The sequence below is a fragment of the Chiloscyllium punctatum genome, chromosome 39, assembly GCF_047496795.1.
Source record: "Chiloscyllium punctatum isolate Juve2018m chromosome 39, sChiPun1.3, whole genome shotgun sequence".
Classification (NCBI taxonomy): Eukaryota; Metazoa; Chordata; class Chondrichthyes; order Orectolobiformes; family Hemiscylliidae; genus Chiloscyllium; species Chiloscyllium punctatum.
In genome coordinates, this window is record NC_092777.1 from 41,511,250 (window position 1) to 41,525,443 (window position 14,194).

General features: G+C 61.3%; 1 protein-coding gene across 2 annotated transcripts in view; it reads left to right on the forward strand.

Annotated features, from left to right (window-relative positions):
* The first annotated feature begins 686 nt into the window (after positions 1-686).
* The window catches only part of dus1l (dihydrouridine synthase 1-like (S. cerevisiae)), a 120,996-nt gene continuing 107,488 nt past the window's right edge, over positions 687-14,194 (forward strand). Inside the window, exon 1 of one of the 2 annotated variants that reach the window (XM_072558521.1) lies at positions 687-781. The gene's annotated coding sequence lies outside the window, so the exon portion shown is untranslated. The remainder of the gene's footprint in view (positions 782-14,194) is intronic. The other variant, XM_072558522.1, reaches the window with a different exon arrangement.

Consider the following 14,194-nt stretch of genomic DNA (forward strand, 5'->3'; position numbering starts at 1 on the left):
AATATCTGCTTTTTTTTCAGAACTCCAGCACCTACAGTTCTTTGTTTTATTTTAGTGCATATTTTACAAGCTTCATTTATGCAGGAACAGGTCAGTCAATTTATTAAATATGTAATTCAATTTGTCCTTCATCCTGAAAATGGTCATAATGACAGCTATTTATCACTTCATCGGGGACAGCCTGTGTTATAAAACTCTGCCCTGACAGAGACTGAATTAAAATTGAAAATTGACTTGCACTGGAATCAAAGTAAAATACTGTGGATGATGGAAAATTGAAATAAAAGCAGATTTGTTGGAGAAACTGAAGAGTCATAATTTTTATTTTGGTTTTTAAATTATGAAAATGTTGCAAGTGCAGAGACATTTGCATCACTAATTGTAGCCTAATATCCTCCCATATCTATGAACTTGATAATATCAAGTTGTATCACAAACTTAAAGAAATTATTTTGCTTGTACAACTGAGTTTGGCCTGAGTTATTGACATTCAAATATGCAAAGGATACCGATGGTGATCCACAATTCCTACAGTAAATATTCCAAAGAATGGGGAGGAAATTAAAATCCCAGTTTAATAAATCTTTGGTGATAGTGGCTGTCTTTGGATGAGCAGTTCCAAGTCAGTCCGTGTAGTTCCCGGCGTGGCCACTGGTGGTGCTGTAGGCGCCGGACGGAATGTGATGAGGGGGCTTTGGTTTCCAGTCGGAACCGTGAAGCTGAGGGACCGGGCGGCGGACAGTGTTCAGCAGCGGATCCGAAGCCAGGAGCAGGTGAGAAGGTAAGGAGGGAGGTAAAGAAAGAACGAAACTAACAGGAACGAGCGGGATAAAGAATTCCAGAGAGAAGGGCAGTTCAATAAGACCAAGGCGGAGTGGAGGGAAACGGAAAAGGGAGGGAGGCGGCAAGAAAGTCTGGCATTGAGGTGGCGCCTAGCTTTCGCGGTGTCCCAAAGCCCCTAACTGACCAAAAGTACTTTTGTTACATAAAAAGTGTTGTCACTATTATAATCCAGAAAGTATAGCAGCTAGTTTGTGCACATCAAGATCCCACACCCAACAATGTGGTATTGACCATATTATTGTTTACTGGTGATGATGGTGGGGGAGTAAATACTGGTCAGTGGTGCTGGGAGAACTCATCTGCTCTTTGAAAAATGACATGTGGGAAGGAAAGGTTGGAAAGTGCTCACTATCAGTTCGGACAGTGCAGCTCCCTTGTTGCTGTGTCAGGAATAGGGGACTTGAGTTCTCAATCATTGGACTGGAAGAAGTGGATGTTCTGACTAGAGCGAGGGAGAGATAGTGAAAGGGAGAGATGAGAAGGAACGTGAGGAAAATGTCAGAAAAAGATATGCTGAAAGTTTTCAAAATAATGATGCTCACCCACTCCCAACTGTCTTGATCGACCGGGCCCTGTGCTTTCTGTTTCATTTAAGTGAACAAAATCTTAACCGATATAACTGGAGCACTGTAGAAAGCTCTCTGCCCAAACTATTTAGAAGGCATTAGGTAATTGGTTATTCAGTATGATTTTGTTAATAAAGTGCCGATGTAAACTATAAGACCAATTTTTTCCTGAGTATTGTTGGGGGGAACAAAACAGAAACTGAGAGAGAAGGTCAGCATGTCTGGGCAGCATCTGGAGAGAAATCAGAATTAACGTTTCAGGTCCAGTGACCCTTCCTCAGAATTGTTTGGGGGAAGCTGAGATGCTCGAAATTTTTTTGTCTTCCATTCATTGATGCTTAAGTGGAAATGACAGTTGTATTATCACCACAAAGTCAGAATAGAATTGTTATACAAACTTGTGACAATATGTGAAGTTTTATCACAAGTCAGGATCGAGGGAGAGACTAATAAAGTTTAATATGGAATTGGATAAGGGAAATTTCACATTGCAGTTGACAGCTCCAGCTGAAGGGCTATCCAGGGGCAATTAATGATGTGATCGATATATATTTGGACTCATAACATCATGTACCAATTAATTTGTTTTAAGTGTGGTAAATGTTTGCGCAATTGACAAGTTCCTTGACTGAAAAAGGTGCCAGTTTGCATGTATCTGTGACAAAATTGCTGTTAGTGTTATTAAATCAAAGATTATAATATGATTTGTTTATTCAGCAATTTGCATTAAAGAAAAAACGCAGTTGTAAATAATCCATTCTACATCAATAATTATTTGTAGAAATGGCAAGTACGAAAGGAAATTGAAGTATGAAAGGAAACTGGCTGCCTATTCTTAAAATGTTTCTGAACTGTTCCTCCAATTTTATTTGAAAACCTAATTAATGTAGAATGCTTCCTGAGTAAATAATTCAACTGAAAATTCATTGCAATGTTATCATGTATTGGTAATTATTAACTTGAAAAGCCTTGACATTTCTCAGTGTATTTATCTTGTTTGAGCAGTAACAAGAAAAGAATCTTTGTCATATCTAGAAACAGCCATAGTGTGAAATTGAACCTTTTTTGCATTAAATTTGGACCATTTCAGTGTGCTTTCTAGTATGGAAATTGGAGTTGTCAAAAGGTAATTAAGTGATGGTCAAAATAGCTTGGGAAAGCTGATGGAAGATGTGTTGAATGATGATGGTGTTGAGGTGCTGGTGTTGGACTAGGGTGAACAAAGTCAAAAATCAGGTTATAGTCCAATAGGTATATTTGAAACTACAAACGTTTGGAGCCACTGCTCCTTCCTCACACAGCTGGTGAGAGAGAGTACATTGCTCACAGAATTTATAGTGAAACACCAAAGCGTCATCAACTTATGTGAATGTATTTGAGCTGCCAGAGATTGTGGTGAATGTATTTGAGCTGCCAGAGATTGTGGTGGTGAGGTTGGTACAACTGCAACATTTAAAAGGCATTTGGATGAATAGGAAGAGTTTGGGGGGATATGGGCCGGGTGCTGGCAGGTGGGACTAGATTGGGTTGGGATATCTGGTCGGCATGGACGGGTTGGACCGAAGGGTCTGGTTCCATGCTGTACATCTCTATGACTCTATGACTCTAAACCTGGATGGCTATTTAAGTCTTTAACCAGTTAGAATGCAGGTGTAGATTTCAAGTGATTAACAGTAAATCTCTGTCCCAAGATAACTTCAGGTTTTATCAGAATAAAGCTGAAACTTTAGGTTAGACAGTGCAGCGGAAGAGTGCGGGGGAGCATGTGCAGGGGACCGTGTGTGGGGGAGAGTGTGGGGGAGCGTGTGTGGAGAGGGGGGGAAGAGTGCAGGGCAGCGTGCGTGGGGGAGGGTGTGGGGCAGCGTGCGTGGGGGAGGGTGTGGGGCAGCGTGCGTGGGGGAGGGTGCGGGGCAGCGTGCGTGGGGGAGGGTGCGGGGCAGCGTGCGTGGGGGAGGGTGCGGGGCAGCGTGCGTGGGGGAGGGTGCGGGCAGCGTGCGTGGGGGAGGGCGCGGGGCAGCGTGCGTGGGGGAGGGCGCGGGGCAGCGTGCGTGGGGGAGGGCGCGGGGCAGCGTGCGTGGGGGAGGGTGCGGGGCAGCGTGCGTGGGGGAGGGCGCGGGGCAGCGTGCGTGGGGGAGGGAGGGGGGAGAGTGCGGGGGAGGGAGGGGGGAGTGTGCGGGGGAGGGAGGGGGGAGTGTGCGGGGGAGGGAGGGGGGAGTGTGCGGGGGAGGGAGGGGGGAGTGTGCGGGGGAGGGAGGGGGGAGGGTGCGGGGAAGGGAGGGGGGAGGGAGGGGGGAGGGAGCGAGGGGGGAGGGAGGGGGGAGGGAGCGAGGGAGCGAGGGGGGAGGGAGCGGGGGAGGGAGGGGGGAGAGTGCGGGGGAGGGAGGGGGGAGAGTGCGGGGGAGGGAGGGAGGGGGGAGAGTGCGGGGGAGGGAGGGAGGGGGAGAGTGCGGGGGAGGGAGGGAGGGGGGAGAGTGCGGGGGAGGGAGGGAGGGGGGAGAGTGCGGGGGAGGGAGGGAGGGGGGAGAGTGCGGAGAGTGCGGGGGAGGGGGGAGAGTGCGGAGAGTGCGGGGGAGGGGGGAGAGTGCGGGGGAGGGAGGGGGGAGAGTGCGGGGGAGGGAGGGAGGGGGGAGAGTGCGGGGGAGGGAGGGAGGGGGGAGAGTGCGGGGGAGGGGGGAGAGTGCGGGGGAGGGGGGAGAGTGCGGGGGAGGGAGGGAGGGGGGAGAGTGCGGGGGAGGGGGGAGAGTGCGGGGGAGGGGGGAGAGTGCGGGGGAGGGAGGGAGGGGGATGAGTGCGGGGGAGGGAGGGAGGGGGGAGAGTGCGGGGGAGGGAGGGTGGGGGGAGAGTGCGGGGGAGGGGGGAGAGTGCGGGGGAGGGGGGGAGGGGGGAGAGTGCGGGGGAGCGGGTGCGGGGGAGGGAAGGGGGAGAGTGCGGGGGAGGGAAGGGGGAGAGTGCGGGGGAGGGAGGGGGGAGGGTGCGGGGGAGGGAGGGGGGAGGGTGCGGGGGAGGGAGGGGGAGAGTGCGGGGGAGGGGGGAGAGTGCGGGGGAGGGAAGGGGGAGAGTGCGGGGGAGGGAAGGGGGAGAGTGCGGGGGAGGGAGGGGGGAGGGTGCGGGGGAGGGAGGGGGAGAGTGCGGGGGAGGGAGGGGGAGAGTGCGGGGGAGGGAGGGGGGAGGGTGCGGGGGAGGGAGGGGGGAGGGTGCGGGGGAGGGAGGGGGGAGGGTGCGGGGGAGGGGGGAGGGAAGGGGGAGTGGCGGGGGAGGGTGCGGGGGAGGGGCGGAGGAGGGAGGGGGGAGGGTGCGGGGGAGGGAGAGGGGAGAGTGCAGGGGAGCGTGTTTGGGGGAGAGTGCGGGGGAGCGTGTGTGGGGGAGAGAGCAGGGAGTGTATGGGGGTGCGTGGGGGAGAGGGAGGGGGAGCGTGTGCGGGGAGAGGGAGGGGGAGCGTGTGCGAGGGAGGGGGAGCGTGTGTGGGGGAGGGGGAGCGAGGGAGAGGGAGGGGGTGCGGGGGAGAGGGAGGGGGAGCGGGTGCGGGGGAGGGGGAGCGGGTGCGGGGGAGAGGGAGGGGGAGCGGGTGCGGGGGAGAGGGAGGGGGAGCGGGTGCGGGGGAGAGCGCGGGGGATCGTGCATGGGGGAGAGCGAGCGGGAGCGGGAGCGTGTGCGGGGGAGAGGGAGGGGGAGCGTGTGCGGGGGAGAGGGAGGGGGAGCGGGTGCGGGGGAGAGCGCGTGGGTGCAAGCGCGGGGGATCGTGCATGTGGGAGCGGGTGCGGGGAGAGGGAGGGGGAGCGTGTGTGGGGGAGAGGGCAGGGAGTGTATGGGGGAGTGTGCGTGGGGGAGCGGGAGTGGGAAGAGGGGGAGCGGGAGTGGAAGAGAGAGAGCGTGCACGGGGGAGCGTGCGTGTGGGAGAGCGGGAGGGGGAAGAGTGTGGGGGAGAGGGAGAGGGAGGGGGAGCGTGTGTGGGGTAGAGGGCGGGGGAGCGTGTGTGGGGGAGCGGGAGCGGGTGTGGGGGCGAGTGCGGGGGAGGGGGAGTGGGTGTGGGGGGAGAGCGCGGGGGAGAGGGCGGGGGAGCGTGTCTGGGGGAGAATGCGGGGGAGCGTGTCTGGGGGAGAGGGCGGGGTGGCGTGTGCGGGGGAGAGGGCGGGGAGAGGGAGGGGGAAGAGCGTGGGGGAGAGTGTGGGGGAGCGGGAGGGGGAGCGGGTGTGGGGGAGAGCGCGGGGGAGCGTGCATGTGGGTGCGTGTGTGGGGGAGAGGGAGGGGGGTGTGGGCGGGGGGAGGGAGGGAGGGGGGGTGTGGGCGGGGGGAGGAGGGGGTGTGGGCGGGGGGAGGAGGGGGTGTGGGCGGGGGGTAGGCGTGGGTGTGGGCGGGGGGTAGGCGTGAGCGTGGGCAGGGGGGAGCGTGGGCTGGTGGGGAGGGGGGAGCGTGGGCGGGGGGGAGGGGCGAGCGTGGGCGGGGGGAGAGGGGGAGCGGGGGAGCGTGGGCGGGGGTGGAGGGGGGAGCGTGGGGAGGGGGAAGGGGGGAGCGTGGGGGAGGGGGAAGGGAGGAGCGTGGGCGGGGGGGTTGAGGGGGGAGCGTGGGCGGGGGGGAGGGAGGGGTGTCTGTGCGCAGGAGCCTGTGTGGGAGGGGTGAAGAGTGTGGGGGGAGAGGGCGGGGGGAAGAGTGCGGGGCAGTGTGTATGGGAGAGGGAGGGGGGAAGAGTGCGGTGGAGAGGGAGGGGGAAGTGTGTGGGTGGGGGGAGCGTGGGAGGGGTGGAGCGTGTGTGGGGGGGAGGGGGGGAGCGTGTGAGGGGGGAGTGTGTGCGGGGGGCACGGGGAATGTGTGTGGGGGGCAGGGGGGAGCGTGTGCGGGGGGGAGGGAGGGAGATTGCGGGGGGGAGGGAGATTGCGGGGGAGCGCGTGTGGGGGAGGTAGGGAGATTGCGTGGGAGCGCGTGGGGGGGAGGGAGGGAGATTGCGGGGAGCGCATGTGGGAGAGAGGAGGGAGACTGCAGGGGAGCGCGTGGTGGGGAGGGAGGGAGATTGCGGGGAAGCGCGTGGGGGGGGGGAAGGAGGGAGATTGCGGGGAGCGCATGTGGGAGAGAGGAGGGAGATTGCAGGGGAGCATGTGGTGGGGAGGGAGATTGCGGTGGAGCGCGTGTGGGCGAGGGAGGGAGATTGCGGGGGTGCGTGTGTGTGTGGGGGAGGGAGGGAGATTGCGGGGGAGCGCATGTGGGGGAGGGAGGGAGATTGCGGGGGAGCGCGTGTAGGGGAGGGAGGGAGATTGCGGAGGATCGCGTGTGGGGGAGGGAGGGAGATTGCGGGGGAAGCGTGTGTGTGGGAGAGGGAGGGAGATTGTGGGGGGGACCGTGTGTGGGGGAGGAGGGAGAGTGTGGGTGAGCATGTGTGTGAGAGTGGGGGTGTGTGTGTGTGAGGGAGAGTGGGGTGTGTGTGTGTGTGAGGGAGAGTGGGGTGTGTGTGTGTGTGAGGGAGAGTGGGGTGGGTGTGTGTGTGAGGGAGAGTGGGGGGTGTGGGTGTGTGTGTGTGAGGGAGAGTGGGGGGTGTGGGTGTGTGTGGGAGAGTGGGGGGTGTGGGTGTGTGTGTGTGTGTGAGGGAGAGTGGGGGGTGTGGGTGTGTGTGCGTGAGGGAGAGTGGGGGGTGTGTGTGTGTGTGTGTGTGTGAGGGAGAGTGGGGGTGTGGGTGTGTGTGTGTGAGGGAGAGTGGGGTGTGTTTGTGTGTGAGGGAGAGTGGGGTGTGTGTGTGAGGGAGAGTGGGGTGTGTGTGTGTGTGTGTGTGTGTGTGTGTGTGTGAGAGGGAGAGTGGGGTGTGTGTGTGTGTGGGAGGGAGAGTGGGGTGTGTGTGTGGGAGGGAGAGTGGGGTGTGTGTGTGGGAGGGAGAGTGGGGTGTGTGTGTGGGAGGGAGAGTGGGGGGTGTGGGTGTGAGGGAGAGTGGGGGGTGTGGGTGTGTGTGTGTGAGGGAGAGTGGGGGGTGTGGGTGTGTGTGCGTGAGGGAGAGTGGGGGGTGTGGGTGTGTGTGCGTGAGGGAGAGTGGGGGGTGTGGGTGTGTGTGCGTGAGGGAGAGTGGGGGGTGTGGGTGTGTGTGCGTGAGGGAGAGTGGGGGGTGTGGGTGTGTGTGCGTGAGGGAGAGTGGGGGGTGTGGGTGTGTGTGCGTGAGGGAGAGTGGGGGGTGTGGGTGTGTGTGCGTGAGGGAGAGTGGGGGGTGTGGGTGTGTGTGCGTGAGGGAGAGTGGGGGGTGTGGGTGTGTGTGCGTGAGGGAGAGTGGGGGGTGTGGGTGTGTGTGCGTGAGGGAGAGTGGGGGGTGTGGGTGTGTGTGCGTGAGGGAGAGTGGGGGGTGTGGGTGTGTGTGCGTGAGGGAGAGTGGGGGGTGTGGGTGTGTGTGCGTGAGGGAGAGTGGGGGGTGTGGGTGTGTGTGCGTGAGGGAGAGTGGGGGGTGTGGGTGTGTGTGCGTGAGGGAGAGTGGGGGGTGTGGGTGTGTGTGCGTGAGGGAGAGTGGGGGGTGTGGGTGTGTGTGCGTGAGGGAGAGTGGGGGGTGTGGGTGTGTGTGCGTGAGGGAGAGTGGGGGGTGTCTGTGTGTGTGTGTGAGAGAGAGTGGGGTGTGTGTGTGTGAGGGAGAGTGGGGGGGTGTGTGTGTGAGGGAGAGTGGGGTGTGTGTGTGTGAGGGAGAGTGGGGGTGTGTGTGTGTGTGAGGGAGAGTGGGTGTGTGTGTGTGTGTGAGGGAGAGTGGGGTGTGTGTGTGTGAGGGAGAGTGGGGTGTGTGTGTGTGTGAGGGAGAGTGGAGTGGGTGTGGGTGCGTGAAGGAGAGTGGGGGGTGTGGGTGTGTGTGCGTGAGGGAAAGTGGGGGGTGTGGGTGTGTGTGCGTGAGGGAGAGTGGGGGGGTGTGGGTGTGTGAGGGAGAGTGGGGTGTGTGTGTGTGTGAGGGAGAGTGGGGTGTGTGTGTGTGTGTGTGAGGGAGAGTGGAGTGTGTGTGTGTGAGGGAGAGTGGGGTGTGTGTGTGTGAGGGAGAGTGGGGTGTGTGTGTGTGTGAGAGAGTGGGGTGTGTGTGTGTGTGAGAGAGTGGGGTGTGTGTGTGTGTGAGAGAGTGGGGTGTGTGTGTGTGTGAGAGAGTGGGGTGTGTGTGTGTGTGAGAGAGTGGGGTGTGTGTATGTGTGTGTGTGAGGGAGAGTGGTGTGTGTGTGTGGGAGGGAGAGTGGGGTGTGTGTGTGTGTGAGGGAGAGTGGGGGTGTGTGTGTGTGTGTGTGAGGGAGAGTGGGGTGTGTGTGTGTGTGAGGGAGAGTGGGGGTGTGTGTGTGTGTGAGGGAGAGTGGGGTGTGTGTGTGTGTGAGGGAGAGTGGGGGTGTGTGTGTGTGTGAGGGAGAGTGGGGGTGTGTGTGTGTGTGAGGGAGGGTGGGGGGTGTGTGTGTGCGAGGGAGAGTGGGGGTGTGTGTGTGTGTGAGGGAGAGTGGGGGTGTGTGTGTGTGTGTGTGAGGGAGAGTGGGGGTGTGTGTGTGTGTGAGGGAGAGTGGGGGTGTGTGTGTGTGTGTGTGAGGGAGAGTGGGGGTGTGTGTGTGTGTGAGGGAGAGTGGGGGTGTGTGTGTGTGTGAGGGAGAGTGGGGGTGTGTGTGTGTGTGAGGGAGGGTGGGGGTGTGTGTGTGCGAGGGAGAGTGGGGGGTTGTGTGTGTGAGGGAGAGTGGGGGTGGTGTGTGTGCGTGAGGGAGAGTGGGGGAGTGTGTGTGCGTGAGGGAGAGTGGGGGGGTCTGTGTGCGTGAGGGAGGGGGTGGTGTGTGTGTGTGAGGGAGAGTGGGGGGTGTGGGGGTGTGTGTGTGAGGGAGAGTGGGGGGTTTGGGGGTGTGTGTGTGAGGGAGAGTGGGGGGTGTGGGGGTGTGTGTGTGAGGGAGAGTGGGGGGTGTGGGGGTGTGTGTGTGTGAGGGAGAGTGGGGGGTGTGGGGGTGTGTGTGTGAGGGAGAGTGGGGGGGTGTGGGGGTGTGTGTGTGTGTGTGTGTGAGGGAGAGTGGGTGTGTGTGTGTGAGGGAGAGTGGGGGTGTGTGTGTGTGTGTGTGAGGGAGAGTGGGGGTGTGTGTGTGTGTGTGAGGGAGAGTGGGGGTGTGTGTGTGTGTGAGGGAGAGTGGGGGTGTGTGTGTGTGTGAGGGAGGGTGGGGGGGTGTGTGTGCGAGGGAGAGTGGGGGGTTGTGTGTGTGAGGGAGAGTGGGGGTGGTGTGTGTGCGTGAGGGAGAGTGGGGGAGTGTGTGTGCGTGAGGGAGAGTGGGGGGGTCTGTGTGCGTGAGGGAGGGGGGGGTGTGTGTGTGTGTGAGGGAGAGTGGGGGGTGTGGGGGTGTGTGTGTGAGGGAGAGTGGGGGGTTTGGGGGTGTGTGTGTGAGGGACAGTGGGGGGTGTGGGGGTGTGTGTGTGAGGGAGAGTGGGGGGTGTGGGGGTGTGTGTGTGAGGGAGAGTGGGGTGTGTGTATGTGTGTGTGTGAGGGAGAGTGGTGTGTGTGTGTGGGAGGGAGAGTGGGGTGTGTGTGTGTGTGAGGGAGAGTGGGGGTGTGTGTGTGTGTGTGTGAGGGAGAGTGGGGGTGTGTGTGTGTGTGAGGGAGAGTGGGGGTGTGGTGTGTGTGTGAGGGAGAGTGGGGGTGTGTGTGTGTGTGAGGGAGAGTGGGGGTGTGTGTGTGTGTGAGGGAGGGTGGGGGTGTGTGTGTGCGAGGGAGAGTGGGGGTGTGTGTGTGTGTGAGGGAGAGTGGGGGTGTGTGTGTGTGTGTGTGTGAGGGAGAGTGGGGGTGTGTGTGTGTGTGAGGGAGAGTGGGGGTGTGTGTGTGTGTGTGTGAGGGAGAGTGGGGGTGTGTGTGTGTGTGAGGGAGAGTGGGGGTGTGTGTGTGTGTGAGGGAGAGTGGGGGTGTGTGTGTGTGAGGGAGGGTGGGGGTGTGTGTGTGCGAGGGAGAGTGGGGGGTTGTGTGTGTGAGGGAGAGTGGGGGTGGTGTGTGTGCGTGAGGGAGAGTGGGGGAGTGTGTGTGCGTGAGGGAGAGTGGGGGGGTCTGTGTGCGTGAGGGAGGGGGTGGTGTGTGTGTGTGAGGGAGAGTGGGGGGTGTGGGGGTGTGTGTGTGAGGGAGAGTGGGGGGTTTGGGGGTGTGTGTGTGAGGGAGAGTGGGGGGTGTGGGGGTGTGTGTGTGAGGGAGAGTGGGGGGTGTGGGGGTGTGTGTGTGTGAGGGAGAGTGGGGGGTGTGGGGGTGTGTGTGTGAGGGAGAGTGGGGGGTGTGGGGGTGTGTGTGTGTGTGTGTGTGAGGGAGAGTGGGTGTGTGTGTGTGAGGGAGAGTGGGGGTGTGTGTGTGTGTGTGTGAGGGAGAGTGGGGGTGTGTGTGTGTGTGAGGGAGAGTGGGGGTGTGTGTGTGTGTGAGGGAGAGTGGGGGTGTGTGTGTGTGTGAGGGAGAGTGGGGGTGTGTGTGTGTGTGAGGGAGGGTGGGGGGGTGTGTGTGCGAGGGAGAGTGGGGGGTTGTGTGTGTGAGGGAGAGTGGGGTGGTGTGTGTGCGTGAGGGAGAGTGGGGGAGTGTGTGTGCGTGAGGGAGAGTGGGGGGGTCTGTGTGCGTGAGGGAGGGGGGGGGTGTGTGTGTGTGTGAGGGAGAGTGGGGGGTGTGGGGGTGTGTGTGTGAGGGAGAGTGGGGGGTTTGGGGGTGTGTGTGTGAGGGACAGTGGGGGGTGTGGGGGTGTGTGTGTGAGGGAGAGTGGGGGGTGTGGGGGTGTGTGTGTGAGGGAGAGTGGGGGGTGTGGGGGTGTGTGTGTGAGGGAGAGTGGGGGGTGTGGGGGTGTGTGTGTGTGTGTGAGGGAGAGTGGGGGGTGTGTGTGTGTGTGTGAGGGAGAGTGGGTGTGTGTGTGTGAGGGAGAGTGGGAGTGGGTGTGTGCGTGTGTGTGTGAGGGAGAGTGGGGGTGGGTGTGTGTGTGAGGGAGAGTGGGGGGGTGTGTGTGTGTGAGGGAGAGTGGGGGGGGTGTGTGTGTGTGTGAGGGAGATTGGGGTGTGTGTGTGTGTGTGAGGGAGAGTGGGGGTGTGTGTGTGTGTGAGGGAGAGTGGGGGGGTGTGTGTGTGTGTGAGAGAGAGTGGGAGGGTGTGTGTGTGAGGGAGAGTGGGGGGTGTGGGTGTGTGTGTGAGGGAGAGTGGGGGGTGTGGGTGTGTGTGTGAGGAGAGAGGGTGTGTGTGTGTGTGAGGGAGAGTGGGGGTGTGTGTGTGTGTGTGAGGGAGAGTGGGGGTGTGTGTGTGTGTGTGAGGGAGAGTGGGGGTGTGTGTGTGTGTGAGGGAGAGTGGGGGTGTGTGTGTGTGTGAGGGAGAGTGGGGGTGTGTGTGTGTGTGTGAGGGAGAGTGGGGGTGTGTGTGTGTGTGAGGGAGAGTGGGGGTGTGTGTGTGTGTGAGGGAGGGTGGGGGGGTGTGTGTGCGAGGGAGAGTGGGGGGTTGTGTGTGTGAGGGAGAGTGGGGGTGGTGTGTGTGCGTGAGGGAGAGTGGGGGAGTGTGTGTGCGTGAGGGAGAGTGGGGGGGGTCTGTGTGCGTGAGGGGGGGGGGTGTGTGTGTGTGTGAGGGAGAGTGGGGGGTGTGGGGGTGTGTGTGTGAGGGAGAGTGGGGGGTTTGGGGGTGTGTGTGTGAGGGACAGTGGGGGGTGTGGGGGTGTGTGTGTGAGGGAGAGTGGGGGGTGTGGGGGTGTGTGTGTGAGGGAGAGTGGGGGGTGTGGGGGTGTGTGTGTGTGTGTGAGGGAGAGGGGGGTGTGTGTGTGTGTGTGAGGGAGAGTGGGTGTGTGTGTGTGAGGGAGAGTGGGAGTGGGTGTGTGCGTGTGTGTGTGAGGGAGAGTGGGGTGGGTGTGTGTGTGAGGGAGAGTGGGGGGGTGTGTGTGTGTGAGGGAGAGTGGGGGGGGTGTGTGTGTGTGTGAGGGAGATTGGGGGGGGTGTGTGTGTGTGAGGGAGAGTGGGGGTGTGTGTGTGTGTGAGGGAGAGTGGGGGGTGTGTGTGTGTGTGAGAGAGAGTGGGAGGGTGTGTGTGTGAGGGAGAGTGGGGGGGTGTGGGTGTGTGTGTGAGGGAGAGTGGGGGGTGTGGGTGTGTGTGTGAGGGAGAGAGGGGTGTGTGTGTGTGTGAGGGAGAGTGGGGGTGTGGTGTGTGTGTGAGGGAGAGTGGGGGTGTGTGTGTGGTGTGTGTGTGGAGGGAGAGTGGGGGTGTGTGTGTGTGTGAGGAGGTGGGGGTGTGTGTGGTGTGTGGGGAGAGTGGGGGTGTGTGTGTGTGTGAGGGAGAGTGGGGGTGTGTGTGTGTGTGTGAGGGAGAGTGGGGGTGTGTGTGTGAGGGAGAGTGGGGGTGTGTGTGTGAGGGAGAGTGGGGGTGTGTGTGAGGGAGAGTGGGGGTGTGTGTGTGAGAGTGGGGGGTGTGTGTGGGGAGAGTGGGGGGGTGTGTGTGTGGGGAGAGTGGGGGGTGTGTGTGTGAGAGTGGGGGGTGTGTGTGTGAGGGAGAGTGGGGGGTGTGTGTGGAGGGAGAGGGGGGTGTGTGTGTGAGGGAGAGTGGGGGTGTGTGTGTGAGGGAGAGTGGGGTTGTGTGTGTGTGAGGGAGAGTGGGGGGGTGTGTGTGTGGGAGGGAGAGTGGGGGGGTGTGTGTGTGGGAGGGAGAGTGGGGGGGTGTGTGTGTGGGAGGGAGAGTGGGGGGGTGTGTGAGGGAGAGTGGGGGGGTGTGTGTGTGGGGAGAGTGGGGGGGTGTGTGTGTGAGGGGAGAGTGGGGGGGTGTGTGTGTGAGGGGGGTGGGGGGGTGGGTGTGTGGGGGAGTGGGGGGGTGTGTGTGTGGGGGAGTGGGGGGGTGTGTGTGTGGGGAGGTGGGGGGGGTGTGTGTGGGGGGAGTGGGGGGGTGTGTGTGGGGGGGAGTGGGGGGGGTGTGTGTGTGGGGGGAGAGTGGGGGGGGTGTGTGTGTGAGGGAGAGTGGGGGGGTGTGTGTGTGAGGGAGAGTGGGGGGGGTGTGTGTGCGTGAGGGAGAGTGGGGGGTGTGTGTGCGTGAGGGAGGTGGGGGGGGTGTGTGTGCGTGAGGGAGAGTGGGGGGGTGTGTGTGCGTGATGGGGGGGGGGGTGTGTGTGTGTGAGGGAGAGTGGGGGGTGTGGGGGTGTGTGTGTGAGGGAGAGTGGGGGGTTTGGGGTGTGTGTGTGAGGGAGAGTGGGGGGTGTGGGGGTGTGTGTGTGAGGGAGAGTGGGGGGTGTGGGGGGTGTGTGTGTGAGGGAGAGTGGGGGGTGTGGGGGTGTGTGTGTGAGGGGGTGTGGGGGGTGTGTGTGAGGGAGAGTGGGGGGTGTGTGTGTGTGTGTGTGAGGGAGAGTGGGGGGTGTGTGTGTGTGAGGGAGAGTGGGTGTGTGTGTGTGAGGGAGAGTGGGAGTGGGTGTGTGGTGTTGTGTGAGGGGGTGGGGGTGGGTGTGTGTGTGTGAGGGAGAGTGGGGGGGGTGTGTGTGTGTGAGGGAGAGTGGGGGGGGTGTGTGTGTGTGTGAGGGAGATTGGGGGGGGTGTGTGTGTGTGAGGGAGAGTGGGGGTGTGTGTGTGTGTGAGGGAGAGTGGGGGGTGTGGGTGTGTGTGTGAGGGAGAGGGGTGTGTGTGTGTGTGTGAGGGAGAGTGGGGGGTGTGTGTGTGTGTGTGTGAGGGAGAGTGGGGGGTGTGTGTGTGTGTGTGAGGGAGAGTGGGGGTGTGTGTGGGGGGGTGTGTGTGAGGGAGAGTGGGGGGTGTGTGTGTGAGGGAGGTGGGGGGTGTGTGTGTGAGGGAGAGTGGGGGTGTGTGTGTGTGAGGGGGAGAGTGGGGGGGGTGTGGGTGTGGGAGGGAGAGTGGGGGGTGTGTGTGTGTGGAGGAG